Source organism: Gadus macrocephalus, chromosome 9, assembly GCF_031168955.1.
Source record: "Gadus macrocephalus chromosome 9, ASM3116895v1".
NCBI lineage: Eukaryota > Metazoa > Chordata > Actinopteri > Gadiformes > Gadidae > Gadus > Gadus macrocephalus.
This window is the reverse complement of record NC_082390.1, coordinates 7,470,104-7,487,643: the sequence shown is the minus strand read 5'-3', so window position 1 is coordinate 7,487,643 and position 17,540 is coordinate 7,470,104. Positions and strand designations below refer to the sequence as shown.

Sequence of the window (17,540 nt, the reverse complement as noted above, 5' to 3'; positions counted from 1 at the left end):
TTCTGACTTTAGTTTCACTATTCACATAAACGATGTGACGCATTTAGCTGTGATTCAAAACTCTTCCCAGGATCCCAGCAGCTTCATCTTTACTCTCAGAACCGTTTTAATGTTCTGTATCACTTGGTGAACACCTAAATCTCTTTATTACCTTCTTTCTTTGCTTTTGTGCTTCTATATTTCCATACTAGACGGACAGCAGGCGGGACAACTATTCTAAGTGGTTAATCTTCACGTAAAAATCCATCATACATTGGCTAATTCACAGTATACCCACTACAATCAAATAGACTGCACCACTTTCCCCCCAGATATATATTCAATTCAAAAAAGCTTTATTGACATGAGAAATATACATTTGCATTGCCAAAGCAGGGGAACAATAAAATAAACAGCATTATAAAATAAAAAGTAAATATATAGTATAATATATAATATTATAAAAATTACATGAATTACAGTATCTCGTATAAACATTAATTAAAGACACACTGTAAATACACTGTATTTACATAATGGAGGATGTGTGCAATAGTGCAATTATTGTGTGAAGAGTGAGTCCAGGGGGATAAGTCCATGGGGAGTTTGAGGTCTCTCTCCGGATTGAGGGCTTTAGTTGCTTACCTTTTGTTGCTATCTTTGTTTTGATTTTTTGGTCCTAAGGGCAAAAAGCGGTAAATTAATTATAGATTCATCTCAAACATATTCTTAAAACCACACAGACCCACATCACTCATAAATGACCCAGAAATAAATAAAGCAAAAATCCCAGTTGATAAAATGTGTAGTACCGGTGGACATATATTTACCAGATAATGAGGATTACGATGACGGTGATAACTCCAAGCATAACTACAAGGATGACTCCTAATTCGACCAAAGATCCCTCTGAAAAGAAAAAGAATTGGAATATTATTTCTTTAATAACAATAAAACAAATAATTATCATCATTATTATTAATAATAGTAGTACAATAATAACAAGAAGTTTAATATACATTCAAGTAGCTTCATATTAAACATGTCTACCTAGTCAACAATGTTTTCAACACAATGTCTAAATTGACTTTAGTTATCAGCCTAGAAAACACAATGTACATTGAAATCAAAGTATTGTAAGCCCGATGTCTCCTTCACACCAAGGATGGTTTAATCATCACACAGATGCTTTTGTGCTTTCACCAAGAGCCTACCTTCATTAGGGTCCTGCAGTATCTTCAGTTCAATGTGGGTTACTTCTTCTTTGTCTGCGTACCTGAGAGTACACCTGTACGTCCCTTCACTCTGGGCTGATGAGGTCACATACAGCAGGAGGCTGCCTGATTCAGACAGGTCTCTTACATGCTGCTGCCACTCTGTTTCCACCACCTTCTCTTGTCCTGCTTGTCTTCTGAGGATGGTCTGGTTGTGGTTGAAGGTCCAGGTGATGTCATCAAGCCCCGAGGCGTCACAAGGGAGTAACACCTCACTCTTGGGAGCATTTTGCATTGGAGCTGATTCAGATAGACACAGTGGACGGAGAGTCAGACGATTTTTCCTTATCTGACCAATGGAGAATGCAAATCCCAGACCAATTACATCAACTCTAACATTTTACAATTTTCCTGCGAAAATGGAGTAGACCATAATATTTTCTCAAACACACATTTGAAGCAGTACTCTCTTATGTTAGCAATTAGCGGCCTTATGGTTCCCCTTTAAGTTAAAGCCATTACAAATTGTATCCCACCAGATCTAATCTACTTTTTCTCTGACTGTTGCCATTCTAATATTCAAAGACTTACGGTGTTGCCTCATCGTGGCTTTCCTTGCACTGTGTTCATTGTGGACCGAGCAGCTGTAGGTCGATTCCGTGTCATTGTTAACAGTCCTTAAGGAGCCAGTTATGTCATAGAGTCCCTGGTCATCTTCATGGACCTCGGTTGTGTTCTGGAGGACAGTAGCCGGGCGAGGACTGACGGACCAGGTGAGCTGTGGTCTTGGGTAGATTCCTCCAGACTTACAGGTGACAGTGTTGTTCACTAGTACCATGTCCACTCTAGCAACAGGAGCTGCAATGACATGGTAGTGCATCAAAACGAGAAACTCAAAAGAGTTGTTCTTTTTAAAATATTTAATATTTTAGTCCTGTTCAACAGGACTTGAGCTCACCTCTCACTGTCAGGCTGACGAAGGTCTCCTGGTTGTTCTGTGAAGTGCTGGCGTAACACAGGTACCTGCCCTGGTCCTGGAGGTTCACCCTGGCCAGACCAAGGGATGCGTTGCCCCCTGAGATCTGGTCATGGAACAGGGAGGTCCTTCCTGGTATCCCAGTTGGTCCTGGTCATCGTAGTAGGAGTGGACCCTAACGTTCTTCCCATTAATCTTGACCCAGTGGAGGGTCGTATCACTGTTTGGCTGGAAGCGGCAAGGCAGCACACAGCTCCCCCCAAACACACAGCCCACCGGGGTGTCTGGAGGTCAGAGAACAGGGGGGTGTTGGAGGCATACTCTTCATTTACTTTAGAAGCAGGTCCATAAGTAATACTCTGATGGTGATAACTGATAATAAGTGACTACTCATTTAAAAATGATCTTAAATCGCTCATAAAACATGACCTATAGACCTTTACAATCTGAGAGAGTGAATGACAAACTGTGTCCTCTTAACTAATCCAGAGGACAGATTTATGTTCTCTAGCTTTTTATTTTTTGTTCAGCAACACTAATGTTATCTTTCCCAGTCTGCTTATCTCTCACCTGACCCACCTGAGAACCTGGGTTAATCTTTAGACAGCTTTGGTTTCTGTATGAGCAAAGTTCAAATGAGGTCAAAAATGATACGAGAATCTAATAGTTCTAGTAGGAAGTGAAAGTTTCAGATTTAATCAATGTACAGTACATTTATTTATTTTGTATTTCATTTATTATTTTCCACATTCTAAGTAAAACCTAAGAGCTATATTTTAGAAAAAAAAGATAGTTTGAGTCCTGGTTCTAGTCCAAATATCGAGCATAACAAACCAAACATAGAAGAACTCTTGATATTAGGTTTGCCAGAGAGACGGTTTATATTCGGTCCAGCTTACCTCCCTGAACGACGACCAGCCCCGTCAGTAACACGACCGCCTGAACCACAACACTGCCCAGCGCTGTCATTGTCTCTGGCTTCCTCTCTTGTTATAAACCTCCTGACTTTATTATCGTACCATCAGACAAAGCAGGGTTGGACTCGGCCAAAGGTTAAAACGGTTCTATTGTAATGTAGAGGTGTGTCTTTCTTTACTAAATATGCCAGGTGAAGGCTGAGCCCACAGAGGAGGGGGCAGGTGCAGCCCGCCCTAATGAGCCCTGCACGACGGGGGAACCGCTGTCAGCCCCCCCCCCCCCCCTGGTTGTCAGGACACCGGCCAAGCTGCCTCAGTTCCACGAGGCGCCGCTGCTGGTGCCGTACCTGGTGCAGTTCCTGCTTGCCGCGATTTGAGCAGCGGACTTTCAGTGACCAGAGCAGGGAGCAGCCAGCTGGTCGCCGCCGCCAGGAGGAGGAGAGCCTGGGGGCTAAGCTAACGCCGCTGACGCTAGGCTCTATGCCCAACACGGGTACCCAGAGGTCCCTCCCTGCTGCGCGGGAGGATCTGGCCCTCCACGCCGCCCTACAGGGGCTCACCCCGGAGCAGGAGTATGGGGCACGAGGGTTGAAGACTCGTTTGACCTGGGATCATCTAGTTCGTCCCGTGCTGCTCGCCACAGTATCTTTGCGCAGAAAAAAATAACACAAAACCAGCAGGGAGATTTGAAATGACAAGCAATAGAGGATTAAAATATATATATATTTATTCATTTAATTTGATGTGGTCACCGTTAACTTAATGGGTACAACATTGCAATCTGTGCAGCACCAGAGGCATCGTGTGTTTGAGGTGAAGCTCATTTTAACACCCATCCACAGTGAGGCAGTGAAGACCAAGACAAATGGTAAGACATCATTTACAGATAGTTCCCTAAAATATATAAAAGTGGCTCATTATTAAATAATGATACAAATAAAGCGAACAATGATAATAAATCACCATAGGAGCAACCTTTACCATAACAGCAAATTGCAGCTCAAATTGCTTTTCCATCCGATCAACAGGCTATAAAACACCACGTCTGTTTGTTGAAGCAGAAGAAGTCCTTCATCTCTATCCTTCTAGATACACATCTCTGCACTCCTGGAAGGGTGCCCATTGGACGTCCCTGCCGTAGTGCTGAAGTTGTAGTGCTGAAGTTGCCTCCCTGATTGCCATCCAATCGTCAGTCTGACAACTGTCCTCTTCCCTGAAGCTGGTCAGCCCCTCTAACAAGGCTCCCCTAAATGACTTGTGACCGTTGAATCCTGGCCCCTACGACCCAGTCTGACCCTGCTGTGTCTGATGGTACCGGTCATAAAGTCAGGAGGTTTAAAAAAGTAACATGGTGATGATTAAAATGATAATTAGAACCCCTAGGACTCCTAATGTGATCCAAATGCTCCAAAGTGGGCTAGAAGATAATCTCTCTGGAACAGAAAGAGAAAATATTTATTATTCTTTCTCTAATAAGGATGAGAATAATAACAATGACAGCAAGACACATCCTAATTCCTTCACAATAAACATGACTTAGATATTTTTTTGTGAAGATGAGTTACTGGCCCAATGAACATGGTTTAGTAAAGAAGACAACGGACACCCTTTCCTTACTCCCCCAAGTGTAAAAACACAATGTTGCATTTTACACCACAGATGTTTGATTGACTTTAGTCATTTAAAATACGAGTTATTAAAATGTTTTTTGTAATACTTAGATTGAATTGAAAGTTAGAGAGAGTCGACTTTTCTCTTTATATTTATTTATTTTTGTTTAAATTAATATTGATCTGATAAAAAAAAAAAATACGTACTGGCAATGATGGAAAAGTATAACAAAATGGGGAACAACTTCACGTGACAAATGAAGAAAGAGGGAACAGAAATTGTTTGCTTTGCAAAAAACGTCTGCATTTTTATTTTCTTGCAGTGTATATTGTGTGCTTAATAACCATCAATATATGATTTCATTTCGTTTCAAATAATGTTTTTCTTGGAATTGGTATCCATTATTATCAATTTTATTTTCTGCTCTTCTCTTCAAACAAACCAATAAAAAAATAAAGAAACAAAGAAAAGACAAATATTATGTCTCCTCCATTTCGGACACTTAGTGCTTCCTCGGGATACCGAAGATAGGTGGTAGAGTTCCTCTTGCCATGTCTCTGCCCTCCTCCGTGAAATGAGCAAACCGTCTGCAATGACTACACGCACGCACGCACGCACCCACCCAAATCTATTCTCTTGAGTCTATGAATCTATCTATATTAAGTTAATCTTTGATGAGTGTCTATTTGGTGTGTTTATCCTTATGGCGTGTATCTATATGGTGTGTAACTATGGTGTGTGTGTATCTATATGGTATCTGTGGTGTGTGCGTGTGTGACAGTTTGACCACTGTCCCTGTCTGTTTAACTGCCCGTCAATAGCGCGCATTGATGGATAGTGCATGAACAGCAAACCTTCAAGCATACAATACACATACAAGCTCTTTATTCAAGCCACACACACTCACAAACAATCTCTCCCTCTCACCATGGCTCCGTACTGCAGAATAAAAGAGTCGCGGTGGGGCTGAGGTGTTTAAATATGGTGTCAGGAAACACCTGCTGCCACTGATTGGCCCAATTTGGGCCAAACCATTTTCCCTTGTGTCAAAGGGGGACACTGGACATTGACATTGGACATTAATGAGCGACAAGCCTAAATGCACTAGTGAAAATCACTGATCTAAAAGTTGAAATGAACTTTAACATGCATGCTGTATATTTGATGAGTTTATTCATGCTTGACCTGCAATATGCCACAGTATTATAATCCCCCTGTTGATATAATTGAGCCTGTCTAGTGGGAGGGGCCATGGGGTATAAAAGGCTGCTGTCCTTCTGACAGTCTGCTGTATGCTGTTGCCAGAAGAGGTTGTCTGTGTTGAGCAGGGTGCTCAGCTCTCCACGAGATGCTAAATATCTACTGAGGTGATTATTCCATCATGTTGTAAATTATGGTTAAATATACTCAGTGATTGAGTTTAATTTGCATTTATTTTGCTAATGGATTATGTGATTTAGTGACATTATAGAGTGGTGAAGTCACGCCCCTTCCGGTAGGGCTCATGGGACCTATGAGATCGAAAAATATGAATGGGTGTCAATGGAGAGAAAATAATTATTTTCTCGTCCCGGTCTTTATATGCCCTGGATTACACATATGTTGTTTGTGGATTTAAAGGATAATTTTTCATGCAAAGAGTTCGACCGTTTATTGTGCAATTGTTCAGATAAAGGCTGTAGAGAAAACACAACGAGAAAGACTACACGGCTCGTATGTGACGTCACGCTCCCTGCGACTGGCGTGGAGAAGACCGACAATCTTCCCATCGGCCTAACTGAAACTCTGCACGTGCCCCGACTTATAATGGTTTTCACCTCTTTCGATGCTTTTATCCTCCCCTTGGAAAAAGCGGTGAAGTGGGGCAGAGAGATCGCCATCTCTGTGCTGAGTTCCAAGGGCGGGTGTGTTGACGTATTTCATATGCGTCGAGAGCAGCGAAGAGCTGTAGTTCACAAAGCGGCCTCACATAAAACCTAAAATTATCAAACTTCTTCACGAACATTTTTAGTTTTCTTTCTTTGAAAAATTATCATTTAAATCCACAAACAACATATGTGTAATCCAGGGCATATAAAGACTGGGACCAGAAAATAATTATTTTCTCTCCATTGACACCCATTCATATTTTTCGATCTCATAGGTCCCATGAGCCCTACCGGAAGAGGCGTGACTTCGCCACTCTATTTGAAGTACCGGTTATTGATTTTGAATATGCTTGATTTATTATAGAGAATATTTAATAATTGATTCTTTTGATTTAATTATTTGTTTTTGGAATTGGTTTTGAATGTTTTTATTTGACTATTTTCAGATATTTGGGGGTTGGCCTCCTCTGTATACTTGGCACTTATCTGACACTGTGGGGGAATGAATGTGTTAAAAACCTATTTGCAACTGTGTGCCTTGCCATCCTTTGGGTTTGAAAGTCCGGTGTATGAAGGTTACATTACCTTCACGTTTGTGTGTGTGTCGCACAGTACAGTGAATTGAAAGAAGACTTTTTTCGTTTTGAAGTATGAATCTAAATCCGACTCATCCCTTTAATTAAAATGAGGGAGGTCATTTAAGATCAAACACGGAGCTGAAATAGCCTCTCACTGTTACCAAAAAGACCACAGGGCGCCGAACCTGCATTGAGTTTTACTAATTAGCTGCCGCAGCTCGCCTGCCAAGTGGTTTCCTTAATTAGTTAATTGGTTGTATCTGGTGCGTTTCACTTAAGAGGGAACCGGACAGTACAGTGGTGTCTTCCACTGTTTGGCAGTGTAGCGTCTCCCAAACGTATGTTGTGTTCACAGAAACCAGAACGTGTGTGTGTACTGTTTTGTTGAGGTCTGTTGTGACTTATTTAACATCTCTTCCTGTTTCACAGGTTAGAGACTTTTTGAGGTAAAGAGGAGCATCTCATCTGAACCTGATGTGAGTAGAATTGTGTTGCAAAGCACAACTGACGTGACTTGTATGTTGAATAAAAGTCACTGATAATGTGTGAAGGGAAATCGGGGATTGTGGTGGTTTAACTCTCATTTGGACCATGAGTAAACTGTTCCTTCCTTCAAAGGTCTATCATGGATATTTAACTGCAGTACTGTGAGTATCCCAACTTAACCATGAAGATGAACTGCAAACTGTAAGTCATTAATATCTCATTACTCTTGGGCACATTGATGTGTTTTGGCTTCCTGGTGAGTTAACCTGTTACCTGAAGGTTGATCTGCGTAGTAAGGATGTTTTATTGGTTCATGGGTTACTTAGGTGTTTGGTTTATGTTGGTTTTAATGATTTGTTAAAATGGTTACAGGCTCCAAGTTATTGTTGTAAGCTGGAGCAATGGGTTGGGTTCTGACATCTGCAGTCTTCTTTCATTCTACTCTCTTGAGCTCTGCATCTTCATCCCATGAGTGTTGCTTTACGGATGAGGGTGAGGTCTGAGTGAGCAGAGTTGCATACTGGGATACAGAGCTGTCTGAAGTCTACAGGTCTGTAGACACGCCCCCTCAGGGGAAACGGAGTGTTTGAGAATCTGTCCTGACGTCAGTTACATGGACTGGAATGTTCTTAAAGATGGAGACAGGGATTCAGAACGAGAAACACCAGGGGGAGATGAGGGGACTCCTCATCTCAACGGCTAAAACACAACTTCAGTCTGACACAGAGAACCATGGATCACATTCAACAGTCCCCTCCAGGCATCGTGACTCCTCAGGAAGGTTTCATTTCTAAGGTCTTATTTGGGGCCATCCCCATATGGATCCTGCTCCTCAAGAGCCACCCCCCTCCACTGGGTGGTCTTCTGAACAGATGACCTCCTTCCTGTCCTCAGGCTGACTAAAGCTGCACCGTTTGCGTCTGTGAAGGCCCCTCATTCAGGAAACCACTTGACTACAAAGACATGACTTCAGAGATGTTGAATCAACCTGGGACATATTTTGGAGACGCAAAGCATAATCCATCACCAATGTGGGACGCCACTGAAGAATGTTGTGCATAATTTACATCTCTGGAGAAATTGGTTGTTCTGTTATGGGTGCCCTGGCAGGAGGCCTGGGGAGGGGAGGGGGGGGGGGATGATGGAATGTTATTTGGCATGAGGTTTTTACCCTGCATGATTGTTTGGCCTTTTATGGCTCAGGTGTGTGTGTGTGTCATGAGATGGAAGATTTTTGAGGGTTCTACTGTGTCTCCCACTCACACCTGGCATAGGGTTCTACATGCCTGGCCTAGGTTCTATGTGTGTGTCCGGCTTGCTTTGACCGTGATAATGTTCATACGGGGGTCTGTGTGATTGGCTTGGGATATTGGAATGTTCAACTAAATCATACCTGATGGATGACCACACGTTAACTTAAGGGCCTCCAGTAGGCATGAAGAGCCCTGAGCGACGCTCCGGAGTGAGATCCAACACACTGGGCAGGAAGGAGAGTATCCAACTCGAGTGTAAAAGGATGCAAGCGGCGTGTTCAGATCAGTGACTTCAAATTAGGACTACACCAATCGGGATCAATGGAGGATTGACACAAAGGAATTCCACAAGGAGAGTCTGACGTTGGAAAGGGACCTAAATGGATTTTCAAGATGACCTTCAGACCTGTAATGAGACGGCTCTTCCTACCTGACCGGATTGATGGAGAGCCCTGTGGAAACCTTCACTGGGGCTTCAAGGTATAAAGAGGAAAATGTTTCCATGGTACTCTGATGAAGACTGTTGTTGTGTTCCACTGGCTGAGGGGAAGAACCCACATCTTTCTCTTGACCGTTCTCCTCTGAGAATCCTGGTGCTATCTTGAAGGATATTCCAGCTCATGTAACTGATGTCACGACAGTTTCTTAAACGCTTGGTTTCTCCTGAGGGGCGTGTCTTTCGAACTGAAGACTTCAGACAGCACTGTATCCCAGCATGTATCTCTGCTCACTCAGACCCCACCCCCATGAGTAGGATGCAACACTCTAGTGATGGAGATGTAGAGTTTTATAAGTAACGAGGGAGCAGACTAAGGTGATTAGAACACAATGGAATGTCCAGTCTGTAAATCTTTAAACCATGAAGATCGTTGGATAGTTCAGGAATTGGGCTTCTTTTTACTATGGGCAGTCCTTTCACTCGGATGCCCACGATTTGCTGTTGGTGATGAGGCGGTCATGGTGACGTTGCAGGGCTATGGTCTGCTCAATGTTTAGATTTGCTCTGTATGGTTTATACCCGGAATAATCTAGATAATTGTAAAATGTATACACGGTTTTGTATTGAATGATTTTAGTTTTAAAGTTGTTGTGGGACGTACATGGTAGTTTGGTTCTTCGTATGGTTTTGAGTGATATAACTTGTACACACCGGGTGCATAATAATGTAAAGGTACACTGAATAGTAATGACCAACGGCAACAAACAGATCTCCTCAAGGTAAGTCTGTTGGCTGTGTTTTAATGAAGACCATCGCTGGACTTCAGGAACTTCCTCCGTTCAGCTCAAGGTGAGGCGCTGGTTCTGTTTTTTCTTTGGTTGGTTCCGGCCGGAATGTTCGGATTCCAGTCGGACGGTTTGTGCTTCCCGCCGTGGAAGGTTCTGAGTGCGGTCACTTGATTTAGTCCCAATGGTTAGCATAGAACGTTGTAGTCTTGACAATCATAAGAAACCACCTGGCAGTTTGTTGGACTGGAGTCCCCTGAGGGAATCTGGCGGAACGTTCTGGATTGTATTTGCGTAACCTCGAGCCGTTTCCTATTCTATTTCAGTCTGTTTCGATTGGGAATTGTTGCCCCTATCTTAAATAACTTAAGTCTGATATTAAATACATACTGACGCGTACGTCGTACAATATGTTGATAAATTCCGATGGTTGCGCCGTACTTTTAACCACGATGACGTGACGGGACTCTCACTGCGTACAAAACGGCGTTCTACTTGCGGGCCCATTTTTTACATCAGGGAAGGCTGAAAATCATTTCAAGGTGGAAGCTAATTTGACATTTCTTCAACGGAACCTAGCACCTGAATATGGCTGAGTTTATTTGATTTAATATCGATACTGCTTAGAGTTCTTTGTTACTTCAGCTTTTGTACGTTCTAAATATCTGCTGTCATTAATTGCCACAGAAGTTAAACCCTTACCCTACCCAATGGAATGACGTTAAACAACGACTTTGGTTCAGTTACCAACTTCATAATATCAAAGCTAAAATAAAGGCAGTCATTCCCACATGTTACAATAGAAGATACTCTAGAACTGTACAAGGTTAAAAAGGTAACATGTAGTTTGTCCCAAGGTGTCTGCCTCCTCACCCAGAGCAAGACCTCCACCTCTAGTCAGAAGTCCTCCAGAACAGGTCAGTGCTCTGTGTGAGTAGAGTCTTCTCAGGTCAGTTTCAATGCATGGCCTGAACCACTTCTTTAAACTTGTGGTCAGCTCTGTCTTCATTCCCGAAAACGGGATGCTCATGTCTGGTCTCAAGTCTTTTCTAGCCTTGAGTTATAAAATAATAGTTCAATTAATTGTGCAACTCTGTTTCGGATGAGTCAATTGAGTTTATTGTGGGGCAAATGCTGATATAAACCTGCTGCTGTAGCTGAACGGCGAGGCTGAGAGGCTGGGGACCAGAGGCTTGTGGTGCCAGGGTGGACCGGAGACTGAGGCTGGAGACCAGGGGGCCACAGCACCGGACCAGAGGGTAACCGTCACCAATCTCATCTGAAACACTAAAATCCACTGTAGTTTAGGTCTAGTTTTGATCATCTTATGACTTTAAATCTGTGCCAAGCTGTGATTTTAGTTAATTCATACGGGGGTTATGTAGTAGTCATATGAGCAAATAATGTTACTAGTGCTCCTACTAGGATGAATTGCTGAATGCGACAATCTGCAGACATTGTCTAATTTAAGTGTTTAAATTTGTATTCCATTTTACAAGTGAACCTCGGATGCAGAAGGTCGGGTGTGTTTCGTCCCCAGGTGATTTACTGCTGCGATGAACTGGGTTTGTAACCAGACCAGGAATCCATGTCTGGAGGAGCCGAGCTGATGGAGGAGCCGAGCTGATGGAGGAGCCGTGCAGAAGGAGCTGATGGAGGAGTCGTGCTGAAGGCCCTGCCTTGTGGAGGCCCTGCCTGGTGAAGGACGTCTGTCATGGGGTAGATGGAGCTTGACTCGGAAGTGATCATCACACTCACTGCTACCACAAACTACCGGCGTTTGTACCATCTGTTTTACCACATGTTGAAGCAAGACTTCCGCTATTTTTTCCAGACTAGGACTCTGTCTGAGGAGAGCTGCTGGAGGTGCTGAGACGCTGGAGGACGACTAGGAATCGACCAACAAGGATTCCTCGTAAGTTTGTTTTTAGTTACATGGTTGACTTAAAGGGCAAAATACAGCTGTTATGCGTTAACCAACTACCGCTGTGTTTTCTTACTAGAACGTGTTCCTGGAGAGGAGGCGAGCTGGTAGGGGAGCCGTGAATCTGGAGGATGAACATCACTCTACAAACAAGGATTGTAAGTTTGTATTAACCAAACAAACCGGGAATAAAGGGATTAAAAATAAGACCAACTACATGTTCGTTACCAGACTTTGGGGCCAGTCTCGCTCTGTTTGTTCCAGACCAGAACTCTGGCTGAGGAGAGCTGATGGAGGAGCCAAGACTCTGGAGGACAACATCGCTCCACCAACCAGGATCCTCGTAAGTTTGCCTAAAATAAACAGTAGACTTGTTGTAACGCAGGATTAGTTTGTCCAGTACAACGGCATACTATTGTGGTTGTTTACCAGACAAACTACAGCTGCTACTTTGTTACGCGCCATTAGAGCCCAACTTCTGCTGTGTTTGTTACATTACATTAGAGCCCAACTACTACTGTGTTTGTTACCTTACATTAGAGACAAATGAAGTTTGTAACCAGACCAGGAATCTGGAGGACTGATGGAGAAGCCGTACATCTGGAAGGAAAATCCTGAGGATTTACTCCACCAGCACTCTACCACCAAGGATTCCTCATAAGTTTGCATTATCTGGACATGGTGGACTAGGTAGGGGGTTGGGGTTTCAACTCTCAAACCAATGGTGCCGGATTCAAGTCCTCAGAATACAGTGTGTCCTTGAGCAAGGCGCCCTAAAGCCTGCCTGCTCCTTAATGACTTATCTTTGGTTCAGATAATGTTGCATCTTTTGAATATTGAACCTAATCAATGTCCTTGTTTGGTCCAGGCAGACACACCTGAGCTAAACCCGCCCTGATCCTCACATCGTGCTGGTCCTGTCTCCTCAGTTCATCAGAGCCTTGTCCTCCAGAAGACAGCCTCAGCAGTCTGAGGCTGATGGATCAATGACCTCCAGTGGGAGTGATCTTCTTGACCCCACATGTAACCGTGTGCTTCCACACGCCTTTCCCTCACGTCTGTCACTAACCTCACTACTTCACTACTCTCTACTGCTTCCTCTTTTCTTCCTTCTCTGTGGTTCAAACCTTTACACTGAAGGCGCGTCTTCCTGCCCTCAGAGGGTTTAGCGTTAGGGTTGAGTCAGGGTTTAGAGTCAGGGACAGAGCTGGTCAGGGAGGACTGCTTTTACACAAACCTCTTCACTTGCTTTCGGAATGGTGGTGAGATTTCGAAAAGATTAATTTGGAAAATGTTTTCCTCTGCTTTCCTTTATAAAATTGTATTACATTTCTGTCAAGTGTTTTTGTTTATATATTAAAATCCCACGTTGACTTCTACATGTTTGGTGCGGTTCATTTAATTGTCCTTTCACTTGGTTAGTGTCAAGCTAAACTCCTGCAATACATTTAATATACATGATTGTTATTCAGCAATGTTCACATAATCCATTTTGTAAAAATATGAAACCTCCATATTACTACTAAATTCAAGCCTATTCATGTATTTAACAATGTACATACTGCCCCGCAGGCCATTCTCTGCTACTACAATGCAAATGTTGATTTCCTGAGTGGTAGAGACATTCCTGGGGCTGGGTCGCCACATATAGTGGAGAATTTTGGATTAAACAGGCCTTTTTGCCCAGTAAAGTTGTGTCCGTTTTGGGGAGGAGGCGGTTCACTGGAGAAGGCGGGTTGCCAGAATATACATAACATCGTTTTTCAAAAAGTCTTTGAAAATGGCTGATTACAACTTTATAGGCCTAATACAAATAAAAAAAATATTAATACATAAAAATTGGTGTAATCCGTTGGAGATGGTTTTCTTTTAAATCTGTGTAGAAGACAATTCCACTGACGGTACAGTAAGATAATGGACGCATGTTATAACTCATCCATTCATTGCCTTGAAGATGAATTTAAGTTTGGTAAAAGAAAATAGTGGGATCATAAGGATGACAAAAATGTCAACGCTTTTCAAGGGACCAAACAAATTGTTTATTTAGTCAGAAAACGTTTCATTCCCATTAATCCAGATACATTTCTTTGCTCTTGGACGTGTGCTCTGTGGTGGGTCACCAAGTTCGTCCATGTTGTTGTTGTGGTGCTGAAGTTGCCTCGGTTGTACCCATCACATTGTCTGTTTGACCTTTTCAAAGTCTTTCTCTGTTGCAGAATAAAAATATCCTCCGTCCATCTCGGATGAAGACACCGGGCAACATAGCGGCAGACTCTAATCCCAGCAGAGAACTCGGAGGTCAGAATCAGCCCCTACAGACCACACCTACTCACCTTTTACACACCTAAGCCTCACTCCTGAAGCTGGTCAGTTCCTCCTACAAAGCACCCAACCACCCCCCCCCCCCCCCCCCCATTCTACTGTTGCACCCCTAAATTACAACGTAAACAAGGATCCTGGCTCCTGCGACCACGGTCTTACCCTGCTGTGTCTGATGGTGCGGTAATAAGGTCAGGAGGTTGAACCCGTTATCTCACAGAGGAACGACTTCCTGAGGAGAGGGTTCAGTACTTTGGTTGTTTAAGGTCCTTCTTTGGCCTAGGAGTAACAAAAATGTTATATTAATAATAGCTTCATAATCCTATTTGTATAACTACACAGTCCCACATCACTCATAAATAACCCAGAAGTAACCTCCCCACCTTTCTCAAGAAATTCTATAAAAATTAAAATGTGTAGTAAATATGTTATTAATGAATGCTGAAAGTAGTGGTTTTACCTTTATCGGTTATATGATATTTAAACTGTTGATGGCGATGATTAAAATGATAACGGGATCCACGACTCCTAAAATGATCGCAACTGTGCTAGAAGATCCCTCTGAAAAGAAAAAGAGAATGTTGCTTATTCTTTCAATAATAATAATAATGATAATAACACTCATTATAACAATGACTGCAATACACATCCTAATACCTTCACATTAAACATGTTTTAAACACATTGTCTAAGGTGGCTTATCAGTTACTGGTCCTAGGTCCATGAGTGACTGCGGTCAAGCCAGCCGACTCATCAAGATCGGCGGTCAAGCCAGCCGACTCAGTTTTTTGCCGTACCTGTATATACTAGCCATTACGGTAATAGCGTCTCAGAACTAGTTTCAAATAAAAGCATTCGTCGGGTACATACAAAAAGACAGTCAATAAAAGCAAATACTATCAAAGGAAGTGTACGGCCGTTGTGGTATTGACTTTCAAAATAAAAGCCCACCAAACATTCCAATATGAGACATATTACAGATATTATGATTTTGGATTTAATTTAAAAGAAAATGCCCTGTTATTTCAGGCTCATTTCATTTCAGGGTTATAGTTAACGACCCCATGGGGTCACGCAAAAGGTTTCAGAACATTCTGATGTATGTAATCAGATGTAATATGTCTCATATTGGAAACTTTGGTTGGCTTTTATTTTGAAACTCCACATCAGAATGTTCTGAAACTTCTTGTGTGACCCTATGGGGTCGTGACCTATAACCATGAAGTGAAATGAGCCTGTAATAACAGGGCATTTTCTTTTAAATTGAATCCAAAATCATACGTAATATGTCTCATATTGGAGATTTTGGTTGGCTTTTATTTTAAAACCCCACATCAGAATGTTCTGAAACTTCTTGTGTGACCCCATGGGGTCGTGAAATATAACCATGAATTGAAATGAGCCTGAAATAACAGGGCATTTTCTTTTAAATTGAATCCAAAATCATATGTAATATGTCTCATATTGGAAATCTTGGTTGGCTTTTATTTTGAAATTCCACATCAGAATGTTCTGAATCTTCTTGGGTGACCCTATGGGGTCGTGACCTATAACCATGAAGTGAAATGAGCCTGAAATAACAGGGCATTTTATTTTAAATTGAATCCAAAATCATACGTAATATGTCTCATATTGGAGATTTTGGTTGGCTTTTATTTTGAAACTCCACATCAGAATGTTCTGAAACTTATTGGGTTACCCTATGGAGTTTTGATCTATAACCCTGAAGTGAAATGAGCCTGGAATAACAGGGCATTTGCTTTTAAATTGAATCCAAAATCATATGTAATTTGTCTCATATTGGAGATTTTGGTTGGCTTTTATTTTGAAACTCCACATCAGAATGTTCTGAAACTTTTTGGGTTACCCTATGGGGTTTTGATCTATAACCCTGAAGTGAAATGAGCCTGGAATAACAGGGCATTTTCTTTTAAATTGAATCCAAAATCATATGTAATATGTCTCATATTGGAAACCTTGGATGGTTTTTACTTTGAAAATCCACATCAGAATGTTCTGAAACATTTTGCGTGACCCCATGGGGTCTTGAACTATAACCCTTAAGTGAAATGAGCCTGAAATAACAGGGCATTTTCTTTTAAATTGAATCCAAAATCATATGTAATATGTCTCATATTGGAAACCTTGGTTGGCTTTTACTTTGAAACTCCACATCAGAATGTTCTGAAACCTTTTGCGTGACCCCATGGGGTCTTCAACTATAACCCTGAAGTGAAATGAGCCTGAAATAACAGGGCATTTTCTTTTAAATTGAATCCAAAATCATATGTAATATGTCTCATATTGGAAACCTTGGTTGGCTTTTACTTTGAAACTACACATCAGAATGTTCTGAAACCTTTTGCGCGACCCCATGGGGTCGTGAACTATAACCCTGAAGTGAAATGAGCCTGAAATAACAGGGCATTTTCTTTTAAATTGAATCCAAAATCATATGTAATATGTCTCATATTGGAAACCTTGGTTGGCTTTTACTTTGAAACTCCACATCAGAATGTTCTGAAACCTTTTGCGTGACCCCATGGGGTCTTCAACTATAACCCTGAAGTGAAATGAGCCTGAAATAACAGGGCATTTTATTTTAAATTGAATCCAAAATCATATGTAATATGTCTCATATTGGAAACCTTGGTTGGCTTTTACTTTGAAACTACACATCAGAATGTTCTGAAACCTTTTGCGCGACCCCATGGGGTCGTGAACTATAACCCTGAAGTGAAATGAGCCTGAAATAACAGGGCATTTTCTTTTAAATTGAATCCAAAAATCATATGTAATATGTCTCATATTGGAATGTTTGGTGGGCTTTTATTTTGAAACTCCACATCAGAATGTTCTGAAACTTCTTGCCTGACCCCATGGGATCATGAACTATAACCCTGAAGTGAAATGAGCCTGGAATAACAGGGACTATTCTTTTAAATCGAATCCAAAATCATATGTAATATGTCTCATATTTGGTGGGCTTTTATTCTGAAACTACGCATCAGAATGTCCTGAAACTTCTTGGGTTACCCTGTGGGGTCTTGAACTGTCGCCCTGCAGTGAAATGAGCCTGGAATAACAGGGCATTTTCTTTTAAATCGTATCCAAAATCATATGTAATATGTCTCATATTGGAATGTTTGGTGGGCTTTTATTTTGAAAGTAAATACCACAACGGCCGTACA

The 17,540-nt window shown here is 41.9% G+C and overlaps 2 long non-coding RNA genes across 3 annotated transcripts; both read left to right on the top strand.

The window, feature by feature from the left end:
- Positions 1–5,980: 5,980 nt before the first annotated feature.
- Positions 5,981–9,392, top strand: LOC132464270 (uncharacterized). Its single transcript, XR_009527220.1, has 3 exons — positions 5,981–6,064; positions 7,573–7,619; positions 7,762–9,392. It is a non-coding gene; the product is annotated as an uncharacterized LOC132464270 (long non-coding RNA).
- Positions 9,393–10,131: 739 nt separating this feature from the next.
- Positions 10,132–12,720, top strand: LOC132464269 (uncharacterized). Of its 2 annotated transcripts, none has more exons than XR_009527218.1 (7): positions 10,132–11,023; positions 11,264–11,365; positions 11,684–11,825; positions 11,941–12,021; positions 12,110–12,188; positions 12,295–12,373; positions 12,594–12,720. It is a non-coding gene; the product is annotated as an uncharacterized LOC132464269 (long non-coding RNA). The 2 variants fall into 2 exon arrangements; XR_009527219.1 differs by having other exon boundaries at positions 11,647–11,825.
- Positions 12,721–17,540: the final 4,820 nt, after the last annotated feature.